The sequence below is a fragment of the Calliphora vicina genome, chromosome 5 (genome assembly GCF_958450345.1).
Source record: "Calliphora vicina chromosome 5, idCalVici1.1, whole genome shotgun sequence".
NCBI lineage: Eukaryota > Metazoa > Arthropoda > Insecta > Diptera > Calliphoridae > Calliphora > Calliphora vicina.
The window spans coordinates 12,684,530-12,703,627 of record NC_088784.1 but is presented as its reverse complement, the minus strand read 5'-3'; the positions used below and the strand labels follow the sequence as shown (position 1 = coordinate 12,703,627).

The 19,098-nt window shown below is 24.5% G+C and overlaps 1 protein-coding gene across 1 annotated transcript in view; it reads right to left on the bottom strand.

Moving 5' to 3' along the window:
• The window catches only part of uzip (unzipped), an 89,544-nt gene that overhangs the window by 45,464 nt on the left and 24,982 nt on the right, over positions 1–19,098 (bottom strand). Inside the window, exon 3 of the mRNA XM_065512170.1 lies at positions 7,754–7,793. The gene's annotated coding sequence lies outside the window, so the exon portion shown is untranslated. The remainder of the gene's footprint in view (positions 1–7,753; positions 7,794–19,098) is intronic.

The window sequence follows — 19,098 nt, the reverse complement described above, 5'->3', positions numbered from 1 at the left end:
TTCATATTTTTATAACAACAGAAGAACTATTAACACAAATTTGGAAAAACATTTCAAAATTTCCCTTATTCTGAAAAATGTCCCTTAAAGGGAAATATTATTTAACAAACAAATTTCAAAAATTTTTCAAATTTTTAAAATATCATCTAAAATATTAACACAATTTGCTAAAATATTCACAATTTCCCTTGTTTTTAAAAATTTCCCTTAAAGGGAAATTTTATTTAAAAAGATATTTAAAAAAAAAAAATATATTTTTAAAATAAGACCTAAAAGCTTTAAACAAATTTGCAAACATTTTCAAAATTTCCCTTGTTCTGAAAAATTTCCCTTCAAGGGAAATTTTATTTAAAAAAAGATTTTACAAAATTTTTATATTTTTAAAATAAGATCTAAAAGCTTTAAACAAATTCGCAAAAATTTTGAAAATTTCCCTTGGTTTTAAAAATTTCCCTACAAGGGAAATTTTATTTAAAAAAATATTTTCCAAAATTTTAATATTTTTAAAATAACATCCAAGAGCTTAAAACAAATTTGCAAAAATTTTCAAAATTTCCTTTGTTCTGAAAAATTTCCCTTCAAGGGAAATTTTATTTAAAAATAGATTTTAAAAAGTTTTTATATTTTTAAAATAACACTTAAAAGCTTTAAACAAATTTGCAGAAATTTTGAAAATTTCCCTGGGTTTTAAAAATTTCCCTTCAAGGGAAATTTTATTTAAAAAAACATTTTCAAAAATTTTTATATTTTTAAACAAAAATCTAAAAGCTTTAAACAAATTTGAAAAAATTTTCAAAATTTCCCTTGTTTTTAAAAATTTCCCTTCAAGGGAAATTTTATTTTCTACATATTTTGGAAAAAAAATTACATTTTTAAAACAACACTTTTGAAATTAAAACAAATTCGCTAAAATTTTAAAAATTTCCCTTGTTTTCAAAAATTTTCCTTCAAGGGAAATTTTATTTAACAAAAATTTTTCCAAAATTTTTATATTTTTAAAACAAAATCTGTAAGTGTAAACAAATTCCTTAAATAATTTCAAAATTTCCTTTTTTTAATAAAATTTCCCTCCAAGGGAAATTTTATTTTTAAGCGATATTAAAAAATATTTCATATTTTTATAACAATTAAGCAATTTTAAAATTTCCCTTTATAAAAATATTTGAAATATGTTATTTTCTGATATAAAAAAAAAACAAAATTAAAGGAATTTTTCTTTGTGTATTGCCTGTGTTTATTTAAGTATGTTGATATATTGCTGCATAAGCTGTTGTATATAACTGGAAGTGTATCCATGATGATGACATCTATCCACTGCAGGTTTTTATGTGAAATATATGTATATTCATACATATTTTGTTGTTGTTTTTGCTATATGTCAATGTTATCAAAACGATGTCATCATCATGTATATAGACTCATATGTTTGAGGACGTATGCTTTATAAATTTAATAAAAAAAAACTATTTATTTTTGAAAATAATTGTAATAGTAATCGTGTTAAACAATCTGTTCTCCATAAACAAGAGAGTGAATGTTTATTTTTATCAACAACATCAATTCATTTCATTATTATTTAACTTATATTTTTAACACTCTAATGGACACAATTTAATTAAAGTATTTTTTTGCTTATTGTTCTTGCAACCTACATTTTTCAGTCACTCATAACAATCATTTAAACAATTTATCACAAACAAAAAACTGTTACAATTTTGCTGCAAGTCTAGCTCGAGCTAGCTCTCTGAATATTTTTCCTATTCTTTCACTTTTTATTTTCTTGTAGATTTCATTACAACGCCTTATAATTATAACTAAAGTGAAATGACAGGTTTTTTTTTCTTCTCTAAAACTATGACAGCTGTCACTCACAATTAGTTAATTATTGCTAAACATTAGAGCATATTTTTCATATTTTTTTATGAGACAATTGTTTAATTGTTGTGGTTTTTATTTAATAGAATTTAGAGAAATAAAACCAAAGCTGTTGGGTTTTAATTATAAAGCGCCGCATTTCAAGTTACTAAGTGCAGCACACACCTGTCATTAATTTAATACAGTAATTATTCAAGTATTCTTTTAGAAGAGAAACGTCCATTAACTCAGCAGCAGAGCGTTAATAATTTGTGTAAATATCCTGTAGCTGAAATGTTGCTATGTTGACCGTTAGCCGGACGTTATAATTGAGGTGATGCAGATGATGACGTCGTCGGTGACAACGACAACGAAGACACTAACGTGTGAATGTTTTAAAATATTCTAAGTGGAGAGAAGTGTCACAATTAGTAGAGGAGGTCATTTGAAAATAAAAATTAAAATTTCATAGATTTTATACGTACACCCACAGACATTTTTGTGAATTAACCCAAATATTATTTTTTAAGTACTTAAAGAATTTGGAACAATTTTATTACAGTTATTAAAACTAAAAATTGTCAAGAAAATAATATAAAAAATATTTGTCAAATGATATCACCTAGAGAAATTGCTCTACACATTTTTCACTTAAAGGGAAATTTTATTTTACATATGTTTTTTAACACAAATATTCAAACGTTTTGAAAATTTCCCTTAAAGGGAAATTTTATTTGATAACGATATTAACAAATGTTTTATAATTAAACAAATTTTGAAAATTTTATTTGTTTTGAAAAATGTTCCTTCAAGTAAATTTTATTTAACCTAACTTTTGAAGCTAACTACAAATTTATAAAAAATTTACCTTTTTAAAAAAAATCCATTTAAGAAAAATTTTCTTTAACAAACATTTTTCCAAAATTTTTAGATTTTTACAAATAAATTTTCAACCCAAATTCAAATTTAGCTAATTTTAAAAATTTCCCTTTTTAAAAAAAATTTTCCTTTCAGGGAAATTTTATTAAACTAAAATTTTTCGAAAAATTGTATATTTTTAAAACAAAATCTTTAAGCTTACAAAAAATTTTCAACAATTTTCAAAATTTCCCTTTATTTGAAAAATTTCCCTTCAAGGGAAATTTTATTAGAAAGCGATATTAACAAATGTTTGATGTTTTTATAACATCTGGAATGTGTTTAATAAAATTTTCACAAAATATTCAAAATATCCCTTTATAAAAAAATTTCCCTTTAAGGGAAATTTTACAAAACTAAAATTTTTCGACAACTTTTATATTTTTAAAATTAAATCTGTAAGCTTACAAAAAAAATTTAATAATTTTCAAAATTTCCCTTAATTTGAAAAATTTCAAACAAATATTTTATATTTTTATGACACTTGGAATTTGTTTAATAAAATTTTCACAAAATATTCAAAATTTCTCTTTATAAAAAAAATGTCCCTTTTAGGGAAATTTTACTAAACTAAAATTTTTCGACAACTTTTATATACCCAGATTTAAAAACTTAAAACTAATTTGCAAAAATTTTCAAAAATTTCCCATAATTTTCAAAATTTCCCTTCAAGGGAAATTGTATTAGATAGCGTTATTAACAAATATTTTATATTTTTATGACACTTGGAATTTGTTTAATAAAATTTTCAAAAAATTTCCCTTTTAGGGAAATTTTACTAAACTTAAATTTTTCGATAACTTTTATATTATTAAACCCAGATTTAAAAGCTTTAAACTAATTTGCAAAAATTTTCAAAATTTCCCTTAATTTGGAATGTGTTTAATAAAATTTTCCAAAAATATTCAAAATTTCCCTTTATAAAAAAAATTTCCCTTTTAGGGTAAATTTACTAAACTAAAATTTTTCGACAACTTTTATATTATTAAACCTAGATTTAAAAGCTTAAAACTAATTTTCAAAAATTTTCAAAATTTCCCTCAATTTTAAAAATTTCCCTTCTAGGGAAATTTTATTAGGAAGTATTATTAACAAATATTTTATATTTTTATGACATCTGGAATGTGTTTAATAAAATTTTTATAAAAAATCCAAATTTCCCTTTATAAAAATAATTTCCCTTTTAGGGAAATTTTACTAAACTAAATTTTTTCGACAACTTTTATATTTTTAAAATTAAATCTGTAAGCTTACAAAAAAAATTTAATAATTTTCAAAATTTCCCTTTAAGGGAAATTTATTAGAAAGCGTTATTAACAAATATTTTATATTTTTATGACATTTGGAATGTGTTTAATAAAATTTCACAAAATATTCAAAATTTCCCTTTATGAAAAAAATTTCCCTTCAAGGGAAATTTTACTAACCTAAAATTTTTCTACAACTTTTACATTTTTAAAACAAAAGCTGTAAGTTTTTTAAAAAAATTTAATAATTTTCAAAATTTCCCTTAATTTTCAAAATTTCCCTTCAAGGGAAATTTTATTAGATAGCGTTATTAACAAATATTTTATGTTTTTATGACATTTGGAATGTGTTTAATAAAATTTTCCAAAAATATTCAAAATTTCCCTTTATAAAAAAATTTCCCTTTTAGGGAAATTTTACTAAACTAAAATTTTTCGATAACTTTTATATTTTTAAAATTAAATCTGTAAGCTTACAAAAAAAATTTAATAATTTTCAAAATTTCCTTTAATTAGAAAAATTTCCCTTCAAGGCAAATTTTATTCAAAAGCTTTATTAACAAATATTTTATATTTTCATGACATTTGGAATGTGTTTAATAAAATTTTCATAAAATATTCAAAATTTCCCTTTTTAAAAAAAATTTCCCTTTTAGGGAAATTTTAATAAACTAAACTTTTTCGACAACTTTTATATTTTTGAAACAAAATGTGTAAGTTTTTTAAAAAAATTTAATAATTTTCAAAATTTCCCTTAATTAGAAAAATTTCCCTTCTAGGGAAATTTTACTAAACTAAAATTTTTCGAAAGATTTCATATTTTTAAAATTAATTCTGTTAGATTACCATTTTTTTTAATAATTTTCAAAATTTCCCTTAATTTGAAAAATTTTCCCTTCAAGGGAAATTTTATTAGAAAGCGTTATTAACAAATATTTTATACTTTTATAACAAGTGGAATGTGTTTAATAATATTTGAACAAAATATTCAAAATTTCCCTTTATGAAAAAATTTCCCTTTGAGGGAAATTTTATTTAACAAATAGTTTTCCAAAATTGTTATATTATTAAAACAAGATCTAAAAGCTTAACACAAATTTGCAAACTTTTTAAAAATTTCTCACGTTCTTAAAAATTTCCATTCAGGGAAATTTTAATTAACAAAAAAATTTTAAACATTTTTTATTCAAAATTATTTATAAAATATCAGTGACGGTATTTAGTGGTATTTACAACGGGAATTGTAACAGTAGTTGAGCTGAAATGCTATTTAAGGAGTAACGGTAGCTTGAAAAATTTCCATAACTTTTATTCTGTTTAAATGTTTATTTCAAAAGCTCTTTACTAAACAGATATTTTATTATTGTAATATATTAGAGCCCTTTTAATATACATAATTATTATGTTATATAAAATATTTAAAATATCTTGTCTCTGACATTAGCTGTCAATAATAAAATCTACCCACAATATGTGTTTCAAAAAACAACAACAACAACAACAAAAATCTTAACAGATTTTAATGTGTTTTCTCATTAGAAACCAAACATTTACAATAATATTTTATCAGATTTTAAAATGATTTATGTAAAACTATGTAGTTTTTATGATTTTTTGTAAAATAATCTTGATTAATGAAAAACGATTAACTTTTTTAAATACAAACAAAAAATGTTCAAAATAAATCCTAAACCGAATGACATCATTTAAAAAAAGCAAAACAAAAAAATATTTAAAATTTAAAAAATAAATAAACAAAAAAAAACCAGCAATGTGATAATAATTGATTATAATTTATAAAGAACAATTTAGCTCTAAATCTCTAGAAACAAACCTCAAAAACAAAAAAAAAACAACTACAAATCTAGAATATTAAATAAAAAATAAATTGAAAAATTGACTTAAGGTCTTGGCAAAATAATGGCTGCTGCTGTTGTGAGTATTTCAAATAAATTCTATATTGAATTTTGAAAAGCATATGACGTTTAAATATTTTAAAGTAAATAGTTGCGATATAAAAAAAATTACAATAATTTGCAAATAAATTTATGCATTTTTGTGTAATAATAAATAAACTACTAAAAGTGCCAATGTAAATTTGTTGTTTTCAGAACTCATATGAATTTTAATGCAAAATCAACTGTGTTGCTGATAGATGTTTTTAAGGACGTTGAGAAAAAACAAAGTAATTTTTTTATTTTGTTGTTTAGACAGACAGGCAGTCATTTATAGATTAACAGACAATTTGACTCTTGAAATCATCAATTTTGCATTTTTTTTTTCATAAACTGTATGAATTTTTTGATGGAGAAACTTAAAAAAAATATATGAAAGACAGTAAAGCTTCGATAATATGAATTCTCTCTACTTTTTTAAGAATAAATTTTTATACCATGACTGTCTGTCCATCTGTATGTTGAAATCCACTTTCCGTAGCCCCCAAATAACTTACAAACATTATTCATACATCAATACATCCGCTATGGTCCCGGTTCGGATGCTATTTAAAATCGAAAAAATCGGCCCACAAATGGCTGAGATATCAGCAAAAAACCACAACTGCCTCGATTTTTTTTACCTATTTTTGACCTATTGTATATCTGGCTTAATAAGTCATTAATATAGACAATATGGATCTATAATGATAGGTATTTCTAAGACCTTTCCAACGACTTATATAACACTATAGTAATACGGACCCGGAATGGGTCAAAATCGGGAAAAATATTTTTTAACCCGAAATTTTTTTTCAGAAAAATTTTTTTTTTAACCATAACATTAGAATTTTAGTTTTTTTCACTTATAAAATTTTTCTCAGCAAAAAAAAAATGTTTCAACAAAATGTTTTCAATAAAAATTTGTTTCACTAAAAATTTTTTAATTTTAAGCTTAAATATTGCTTCCATATTTGTTTTAAGTTATTAAATCATTATTTAAATATTAATTTATTTATTAACGTTTCTCTACAGCTCTTTTCATGTTCCTATTTCATTTGTCTTTTATATCTAGGTTCTACTGTCTTCTATCTGTTGTTTGCTATTGTCACTTTTATTGTCATTCATCTGGGAGGGTGCAAATTTTATTGTGAATGTAGTTCAAGTAGAGATAAGTAGTTTTGTTTTTTCGTTAATATGGTTCAAGGTTCATTATAGCTACAACTACAAATCACCTTTCCATTTCAGTATTTTAAATAAATTTTTATTCCAAATGAAATGTTTGAAATGTTCTATGAATAGAATCTGATTTATAGCTACAACTACAATGCAAAAAAATGTGTTGACATTTGCATAAACGTTTTTTCAAGTGCAGATTTAAGGCGTTACTATTGCGTGTAAATTCATGAAATTTAAATAATAAAAATTAATGTCAACTTAAAGGAATAAATTACTATAGAATACTAAAGAAAATTATTCAAAATATTGAAGATTTTAAAGAAAAAATTTTAGTTTTTTTGTTTTGCAGTTTGTTCAGATTGCAATAGTAATTTATTTCTTATATTATTTAAAAGGTTTAATTGAATTGCCTTTACCACGTTCTTAGCAACCACATATTTATACTTCTTAGAAAACAATCCACAAACATCAAAACTCAATTAAATCACAAATATAATTTATTTAATAGAATTTCATAGGTATTTCTGCTCAATTGTTAAGTTATTTTTCATATCATTTCAGTTGTTTTTTTTTATTATTATTTTAAACTTTATCAGCTATAAAAAAAAATGAGAAACAAACCTGTTTTGCCGCTTTCAAACAATAAAATTGTATATAAAATCTGGAAAGAAACCAAAAAAAGTAAAGAGTAGTAGTAATAATTTTAACATTTTACCTTTAAAATTAGAAAGATGAAAAAAAAGAGCTATAAGATGGCAAGAAATAAAGTAGAGGTAGTAAAATTATGTTTTATATGACTTACAACAAGTACTTGCTGGCAGTGGAAGTAAAAGTATTACAACTTAGATTTTTTTTGACTAAAAACATGACCGAAAAAACAAAAAATAAAAATGTTAAAAACAATAGCTAGAAAAATCCGCAACAAAGTATAGAGAATCATGCATAAAGCCTCACAGAAGTTGAAAACACTCTATCCAAAATATTTTTTAAGGGAAATGTTTTAGAAATTTCTATATATAAACTGGGTATAACAGATTTTTCTATAGAAATTTTTGAGTATAAATGTTTTCTCAACAGAAAATTTGCATTATAACAGTTTTTTTTTATAGAAAATTTGGTGTATAACAGTTTTCTCTCTAGAAAACTTGTGTATAACACCTGTCTCTATAAAAAAAATTTTGTGTATATCGGTTTTTTTATAGAAAATGTTATGTATAACAGTTTTTTTCTCAGGAAATTTTGGCGTATAACAGTAAAGAAATTTGTTTTATAACAATTGTCTCTATAAAAAAATTTATGTATTTCTATATAAAACTGTGTATAACAGTTTGTACTACAGAAAGTTTTGTGTATAACAGTTTTCTCTATAAAAAAATTGGTGTATAACAGTTTTTTTATGGAAAATTTTGCGTATTATAGTTTTCTCTATAGAAAATTTTGTGTATAACAGTTGTCTCTATAAAAAAATGTTTGTGTATAACAGTTTTTTTTATAGAAAATGTTTTGTATAACAGTGGAAAATTTTATGTATAACAGTTTTCTCTATAGAAAATTTTGTTTATAACAGTTGTATCTACAAAAAAAAATTGGTGTATTTCTATATAAAACTGTGTATAACAGTTTTTTAAAAAATTTGGTGTATAACTGTTTTTTTATAGAAAATTTGGTTTATAACAGTTTTCTCTATAGATAATTTTGTGTATAACAGTTTTTTTTATGGAAAATTTTATGTATAATAGTTATCTCTAAGGAAAATTTGGCGTATAACAGTTTTCTCTATAAAAATTTTGTTTATGACAGTTGTATCTATAAAAAAATGCTGTATAACAGTTTTTCTTAGAAAATTTGGTGTATAACAGTTTTCTCTATAGAAAAATGTGTGTATAACAGTTGTCTCTATAAAAAATGTTTGTGTATAACAGTTTTTTTATAGAAAATGTTATGTATAACAGTTTTTTTCTCAGGAAATTTTGGCGTATAACAGTTTTCTCTATAGAAAATTTTGTTTATAACAGTTGTCTCTATAAAAAAAAATTGGTGTGTTTCTATATAAAACTGTGTATAACAGTTTTTACTATAGAAAGATTTGTGTAAAACCGTTTTCTCTATAAAAAATTTGGAGTGTAACTGTTTTTTTTATAGAAAATTTGGTGTATAACAGATTTCTCTACAGAAAATTATGTGTATAACAGTTGTCTCTATAAAAAATATTTTTTGTATAACAGTTTTTTATAGAAAATTGTATGTATAACAGTTTTTTCTATAGAAAAATGTCTGTGTATAACAGTTTTTTATAGAAAATGTTATGTATAACAGTTTTTTATATAAAAAATTTGGCATATAACAGTTTTGTTTGTAGAAATTGTTGTGTATAACACTTTTTCTTAGAAAATTTATCGTTTTCTCTATAGAAAATTTAGTGTATAACAGTTTTCTCTATAGAAAATATTGTGCATTACATTTTTTCTCCAAAAAATAACAAAATTTCTGAAGAAAGTTTTGTGTATAACAAAATGTTCTGTAGAAAATGTTTTGTATAACATAATTTTCTATAGAAAATGTTGTGTAAAACTCAATTTTCTATAGAAAATGTAGTGTATAACAAAATGTTCTGTAGAAAATGTTGTGTATAACACAATTTTCTATAGAAAATGTTGTGTATAACTGAATTATCTATAAAAAAGATTGAGTATAACACAATTTTCTATAGAAAATGTTGTGTATAACACAATTTTCTGTAGAAATTTTCTATAATCAAAAAACCTGCTGTAGGGTATTTTAAAACAACATATAGGTAACTTCTTTTTACATCAAACAACTTCAAAACAGTACCCACTACTTTTTAAAAAAAAAATAGCAAATGTACAACCTCAACTACACGGAAATTAAAGCTTAAAGATACAATACTACACCGACATCAAATAAACCAAAAAAAAAACAGCATTAGAAAGAAACAAGCAGCAGCAGCAGCAGCCGCAAAACAATAGCAAGTTCAACAAACCTTTTTAATATTACAAGAACAACAAGAACAGTAAGTAACAACAACAACAATAACAGCAAAAGATTTCAACTTTAAGATATTTATTTCAGCAACAACAACAAAACCCAATAAAAAAACATATTGTTGGTGTTGTAATGAATACCAAAAAGTAACTAACCAAAGCAGCCAACCAGCCATCTAACATTTGAGTGAATTTTTATTTCTTTTAAGACATTGAGAAGAATAACAGATGTTGACTGCTGCTTAGGAATTTTTTGGGAAGCAAAGACATACAAAATAAAGTTTTTAAGTTGAATTTGTTGCCTTTTACCACCCACCCACCATTAAAAATTTTACAATTTGAACTTAGAAGTTTAATTAGTGATTTAAAAAAATAATTACTTTTTAATGCAATTTGCTGTTGACACAGAGTAATCATGACAAACATTTAAATTTGACAGAGAAAATTGTTTCAAAAATTAAATTTAAAACCCTCTTTTTATAATAAACTTGTAAAAGAAGAAACTTAAATTCTGAAATTTTAACCATGCCCATTTTTAAAATATTACAAAGTGGGCGTGGAAACAATTAAAAACGAATTTAAAACTGGTTTATAACAAATTTATAGAAAGAAAAACGTAAATTTTAAAATATTTACCACGCCCACTTTCAAAATTTTACAAAGTGGGCGTGATTTTTATGTAATATAAATTTAATTATATTTAAAATAGGTTTAAAACCAATTTGTAAGAGAAAAAATATAAATATTGTCATAAAAACCACGCCCACTTTGTAAAATTTTGAGTGGGCGTGAAAAAATTTAAAAAAAAATTAAATTGGATTTAAAACGTGTTTATATAATTAATTTTATAATAGAAAAAACGTAAATTTTTATACATTGATCAAGCCCACTTTAAAAATTTTCCAAAACGGGAGTGGCAAAAACAAAAAATATTAAATCGGATTTAAAATTTGTATATAACAATCATGTAAGAGAAAAAACTTAAGTTTTGAACTATTAACCACGCCCACTTTTAAGATTTTACAAAGTGGGCGTGATTAATATTAAAAAATACATTAAATTGTATTTGAGATATATATAAAACCAATTTAAAAGTGATTAAACAAAAATATTGACATAAAAACCACGCCCACTTTTAAAATTTCAACAAATGGGCGGGACAAAAACCATAAAAATATTAAAATCGTATGAAGAAGATGTTTATAACAAACTTTTTAGAGACAAACATAAATATTGAAATAAAAACAACGCCCACTTTTAAAATCTCAACAAAAAGGCGTGACAAAAATTAAAAAAAAATATTAAAATCGTACTAAAAACTTGTTTATAACAAACATGTAAGAGAAAAAACATAAATATTGAAATAAAAATTACGCCCACTTTTAAAATCTCAACAAAAAGGCGTGACAAAAATTAAAAAAAAATATTAAAATCGTACTAAAAACTTGTTTATTACAAACATGTAAGAGCAAAAACATAAATATTGAAATAAAAATTACGCCCACTTTTGAAATTTCACCAAATGGGCGGAGCAAAATCTTAAGGAATATTAAAATCGTATAAAAGACATGTTTATAAACAACTTTTAAGAGAAAAAACATACATATTGACATAAAATCCACGCCCACTTTTAAAATTTAAGATAAAAAACTAAGCCTACTTTTAAAATATTTCAAACTGGGCGTGGCAAAAACGGAAAAAAGTTTAAGTCGCATTTAAAACTTGTTTATAACAAACATGAAGAAGAAATAGCGTAAGTTTTTAAATATTTATTACGCCCACTTTTAACATTTCACAAAGTGGGCGTTAAATTTATATTTAAAATGTGTTTAAAACCAATTTATTAAAGAAAATCAGTTGGAAATGTCGTAAATCCTGCTTATAAACATTGTTAAATTGTTTCTGTCCTCAGTTGCCAAAACATTTTGAAACAATTTCATAAAAAATTCCTAGAATAAAGTTATAAATAGAATTTATAACATATTTCTATTGAAAAATTTACCAAAAATACACTTGACTTTTCGCCCTTTAATTAACATTACGATAAAGTAGGAATGTTTTGCAGACAATTAAAAATCATTGCCTCATGCGAAGGACCACCATTCATTTACTTGCAACTGTGGTGGCTGGCTATTTGTTTTATAAATGGAAAATTCCCAAGAATGTCATACAATAAAAACCACCCAAAATACGCAAAGTTCACACATACAAATATGTAATTTACCCTAGTCCCAGTTTTGACAAAAAACCATTTCACATAGTTAAACGATAAATTGTATGTATTTCAATACTTGGGATATTGAAATTAATCCACAAATATAAATTGCCACTGCATACTACTACTGCTACCTACGACAACAAATATATTTCAAACCAAACAGCAAAACTACTGACAAGGGTTGGTTGCAAGTCTATATAGTCGGCTGACGCTCTATGTTATAAATTGAATGCGAATGAAACCCCTCAATGGATTTGGCTGTTGATGATGATAATGGTGGTGTGGTGTTGCTGTTACTAATGATTATTACGTTGGTTGGTGATGGAACTCATATAGCGGCCGCGGCGTCATACGTTCGTTTTTATTGTGTTTAGTGCCTTTTTAATTTTCAACAGTAATTTCATGGTTTCAAATATTGATACAAATTTTTGTTTGGTTTTTTTGTGTATTTTATTTTGTTATTTAAACTGCCGCCACACTCTTTGCACACATAATAATGGGCTTGAAATTTATATGCGATTTAAGCGAAATACAAAATTCAAGAGCAGTGCGATGATTCTTATATAAAATAATATTAATATTAAACAAAAATAACAAAAGCAATAAAAATATATGAAATAAAATAAATAAATTCTTGAAATTAATTTAATGCTTTGTTTACACACTCAAATTTCGAAAAAACAAAAATCGTTGGACGTTTCTGAATACAAATTTGAAAATTATGAGGGTGGTGATTTGTAGGGAGAAATTCACCACCAACCAATGTTTTAATATTAATTTGTTTGTCGATATTGTTTCAACATTGAAGTAACATTGAAACCAACAAAGCAGACAGACAGACAGACTGACTGATACCTCATCACCAACAACAGTTGTTGCAATGCAGCAGTCATCAATTTGTATAAATGTCCATTTGTTTGTATTGGATTTTTATTATTATTTTTTCAGTAAAACGTAAATATTTTAAATCTAAATTGCGTGTGGAAAGTAAATAAATACTGAAATTTGTGGCCACAGCAAAAAAGAAGTTTATTTGCTGATGGTTTGATTAATGGTTAACCTTTTAAGGGCCAGCAAAGCAAGTTAAGTCCTTGACATTTAAACACCACATTACACACAATACTTTACTTTATGATTCAATGAAAATATAACAATTTAGTAACTTGTAAGAGAGAAAAATATAAAAAATTTGAAAGAGAAAAAAGATAAATATTAACATTAAAACCACGCCCACTTTTAAAATTTCCAAAAATGGGCGGGGAAAAATCTAAAGAAATATTAAAATCGTATTAAAAACTAAACTACAACAAACTTGTAATAGAAAAAACTTAAATATGCCATAAAAACCACGCCCACTTTTAAAATTTCATTAAATGGGCGGGTAAAAATCTAAAAAAAAATATTAAAATCGTATTTAAAACTTGTTTATAAGAAACTTTTAACAGAAAAAACATAAATATTGACATAAAAATCACGCCCACTTTTAAGATTTCAACAAATGGGCGTAACAAAAACTATAGAAATATTGAAATCGTATTAGAAACTTTTTGATAACAAACTTTTAAGAGTAAAAACATAAATATTGGCATAAAAACCACGCCCATTTTTAAAATTTCACTAAATTGGCGGGGAAAAATCTAAAAAAATATTAAAATCGTATTGAAAATTTGTTTATAACAAACTTTTATGAGAAAAATATGAAAATTAACATAAAAATCACGCCCACTTTTAAAATTTCAACAAATAGGAGTGGCAAAAACTAAATAAATATTAAAATCGTACAACAAATTTATTTTTAACAAACTTGTAAGAGCAAAACCGTAAATATTGACATAAAACCACGCCCACTTTTAAAATTTCACTAAATGGGCTGGGAAAACTCTAAAATCGTATTGTAAACTTGTTTATAACAAACTTGTAAGAGAAAAAACATAATTATTAAAATAAAAACCATGCCCACTTATAAAATTTCAACAAATGGGCGTAGCAAAAACTATTGAAATATTATAATCGTATTAGAAACGTTTTTATAACAAATTTTTAAGAGATAAAACATAAATTTTGGCATAAAAACCACGCCCACTTTTAAAATTTCAACAAATGGGCATAACAAAAACTATAGAAATACTAAAATCGTATTAAAAACTTGTTAATAACAAACTATAACAAACTTATAAAATAAAAAAACAGAAATATTGACACAAAAACCACGCCCACTTTTAAAATTTCATTAAATGGGCGGGGAAAAAATCTAAAAAATATTAAATTCGCATTGAAAACTTGTTTATAACAAACTTGTAAGAGAAAAAACATAAATATTAACATAAAAACCACGCCCACTTTTAAAATTTCACTAAATGGGCGTAACAAAAACTATAAAAATATTAAAATCGTATTATAAACATGTTTATAACAAACTTGTAAGAGAAAAACATAATTATTAAAATAAAAACCACGCCCACTTTTAAAATTTCAGCAAATGGGCGTGATAAAAACTATAGAAATGTTAAAATCGTATTAGAAACGTTTTTATAACAAACTTTTAAGAGAAAAAAACATAAATATTGACATAAAAACCACGCCCACTTAAAAAATTTCAGCAAATGGGCGGGACAAAAACTAAAGAAACATTAAAATCGTATTAAGAACTAAACTGTAACAAACTTATAAAAGAAGAAACAGAAATATTAATATAAAAACCACGCCCACTTTCAAAATTTCATTGAATGGGTGGGGAAAAAATATAAAAAATATTAAAATCGTATTAAAAACTTATTAATAACAAACTTTTAAAAGAAAAAACATGAATATTGACATAAAAATCACGCCCACTTTTCAAATTTCAACAAATGGGCGTAACAAAAACTATAGAAATATTAAAATCGTATTATAAACATGTTTATAACAAACTAGTAAGAGAAAAAACTTAATTATTAAAATAAAAACCACGCCCACTTTTAAAATTTCAGCAAATGGGCGTGATAAAAACTATAAAATATAAATATCGTATTTGAAATTTATTAATAACAAACTTTTAAGAGATAAAGCGTGAATATAGACATAAAAACCACGCCTATTTTTAAAATTTAAACAAATGGGCGGGACAAAAACTAAAGAAATATTAAAATCGTATTAAGAACTGAACTATAACAAACTTATAAATTGATATAAAAACCACACCCACTTTTAAAATTTTATTAAATGGGCTCGGAAAAAATATTAAAATCGTATTGAAAATTTATTTAAAGCAAACTTGTAAAAGAAAAACCATGAATATTGACATAAAAATCACGCCCACTTTTAGAATTTCAACAAATGGTCGTGACAAAAACCAAAAAAATATTAATATCGTATTAGAAATTTATTTATAACAAACTGGTAAGAGAAAAACTTAAATATTGACATAAAAACCACGCCCACTTTTAAAATTTTAACAAATGGGCGTGGCAAAAACTAAAGAAATATTCAAATCGTATTAAAAACTTGTATATAACAAACTTTTAAAGAAAAAACATAAATATTGATACACAAACCACGCCCACTTTTAAAATTTCACTAAATGTGCGGGGAAAAATAAAAAAAAATATTAAAATCGTATTTAAAATTGTTTATAACAAACTTGTAAAAGAAAAAAAACATAAATATTGACATTAAAACCACGCCCACTTTTTAAATGTCACCAAATGGGCGTGACAAAAACTAAAAAATACTAAAATCTTATTAAAACTGGTTTATAACAAACATGTAAGAGAAAAAATATGAAAATTAGCATAAAAATCACGCCCACTTTTAAAATTTCAGCAAATGGGCATGACAAAAACTAAAAAAAATACCAAAATCCTATTGAAAACTTGTTAATTACATATTTGTAAAAGAACAAATATAAATATTGACATTAAAATCACGCCCACTTTTAAAATTTCACCAAATTCGAGTGGCAAAAACACCCACAATTTAAAATCGTGTTAAACATTTGTTTATAACAAACTTATAAGATAAATAACATTGACTTAAAAACCACGCCGACTTTAAAGTTTGGTATTCCTATAATGTGGTACTATGTACCATATTAAAATCTGTAATGTATTGTATAGTTCAGTCTACAGTGTATAGTCTATAGTGTTGTCTATTTCGTTATCTTTAGTAAAGTTTAGTCTAGTGTACTCTACAGCGAAGGTTATAGCATATACAGCGTAGTTTATATCGTAGTCTATAATGTAGTAAATACTGTATTATAAAGTGTAGTCTATAGTGTTTTCTATAACATGGCCTATAATAATCCGTAGCGTAATATATAGCGAAGTCGTTTCCGTAATCTATAGCGTAGTAGTTAGTGTTGTCCATAGCGTAATCTATAACACAGCATTTAGCATAGTCTATGGTGTAGTCTATAGCGTAGTCTTTAGCGTAGTATTTAGCGTAATTTTTAGCGTAATCTATAGCGCAGTTTATAACGTAGTCTTTACCGTAGTCCATAGTGTAGTCTTTAGCGTAGTCTTATTGTGTACTAAAATATTGTTAGGTACATTTTCTGATTTGGTACCTTTTTAAGATTTCTAAAATTGTTAAGCCTTTAAAAGGTTATTCAGTTCGGATTCTTTTAAAACTTACTATGCCTTTCTAAAGGGTTAAAAGTCAACATGACTTTGAATGATTTCACTCGTTTTCTTTTCTTTCTTTTTTATTAAGTTTAACTTGGAATGGTTTTGTTTTTCTTTAAATTTTTTGTTTTGTTCCCTCATTCTTCTTCATTAATGATTAGTTCAAGACGTGTATTATATGCATCATTAGTACATTCGGTTGACAGTATGATGATGATGATGAGGAAGAAAACGACGACTACGGTGTGGATATGACGACAAGGTGTTGAGTTGAGGTTCACGTAAAGTCAACATTCAACACTTCAGGCTTAAGTTAAGTCAAAATATAGCTTTAGGATACAATTCTACACCTATATTTACATATTCATATGTAGAAAAGTAAATAAGCAAATGAAAACAAAGCCCCAAAGAGTAAATGAATGAATGAATGTGAGTATGAAATGTTTATTTATATAAAAAAAGTCTAAGTACTTAAAGTGGTTTTTGGCAATGTCATAAAATTGCGGAAATATCACATCATCATCATCATCGTCATCTTCACAATCACATTCTGATGCAAAAACTATGAAAGAGGCAGTAGTAGTAGTCATGTAAAGGCATTTTTGTTGTCTGGTATGCAAAACGCAACTTGACACTTGACTCATAAACATTTATGAATATTTTGAAAATTCTCTTTGCAACCAACAACTATTGTTTCGGCTTAACAACCCTTTATTAATTTTAATCTGTTAAACTTAAAAAAAATTATCTCCAAAACTTAAGCCCTGAACCCCAAACCCAACCACAAATAAAAAAGCTTCCAAAAAAAATAATGCTGGCGACATATTGTGTTGTTAACAAAATTTCACAAAAAAAAAAAAACTGAAAAAAAAACAGTTGTAGTTGTTGTTCATGTTCAGTCGTTCATGTTGCTGACTGACTGACTGGCTGTTTGTTGTTCATGTTGTTGTTTGGGGAGATTGCATGAAGTTCATGTTCATGACGAAGTAAGTCTAGTCTGCCTTCATTCATTACATTACATTCGTTCATTCATTCATTGCGGCAAAGTCAAAAGCGTGAAAAAATACAGTTTAAATTGTCTACTCTACAATCTACTCTACCAAACCATTCCTCCTACTTTTTGTACGATATATTTTTTCGCTTAAATTTTTATTTTTAGTTGAGCTTTTTTTTTGCCATTCAACTGTATTTTGTAAATGTATTCAAATAATTTATCTTCATTGTGTTGGAACAAAACAAAAAGATCTTAAATAAGAAGAAAAAACTAAGAAAATTGACAGTTATAAAAAGTAATTCATACAGATACATAGATGTTTAAACGGTACTTAAAGATTGTACAAGCAGCTAAAGAAAAAACTTGAAACAAAGTCTTGTTTTTTTGCTGAACTTTTATAAATTTATGGTTATTTTTGGTGAAAATTTGCTAAGCAATTTTCTAAAAAAAATTGTAATTTCTCAAGTACTTTTTATTAACCTTGAATAATGAATGTTTAACTAAATAGAAATTGTTTGGTACTAAAAAGTAATTGAAGTTGTGCTAAAATTAGCATTGGCCTATTTTATACAGAATATAAACATTTTATGTACTAAATAATTGCAGAAAATATGTTTAGTACAGAAATATAAATGGAAACCTATTTTAAACTAAAATAATTTTGGAAACATATTTTGTACTAAGATGATAGAAATATATTTAGTACTAAAATGTTGTTAGAAACATATTTAGTACCAACAAGTAAGATAGCTATATTCGGCTGTGCCGATTCACTAAATTATACTTTAAAATACAAATTTAAAATTATTTCTTTTTCAAAATTTAAAAAAAAATTTTTTTTTTGCGAATTCGAAATTTTTTGAAAAATATTTTTTTTTTTTCAAAATTTCTTTTAATTTTTTTTTTAATGTAACGTATTTAGTACTAACAGGTATATATAATTCACTAAATTATACTTTAAAATACAATTTTTTTTAAAAAAACTAATTTTTTTTCAAAATTTAAAAAAAAATTTTTTTTTTCGAAATCGTTTTTTATTTTTTAGTGAAAAATATTTTTTTTTTCAAAATTTCTTTAAATTTTTTTTTTAATAGAAGGTTTGATTCCGGGCTGATTTTCTCGATTTTAAATAACAACCGAACCGCGAGAAA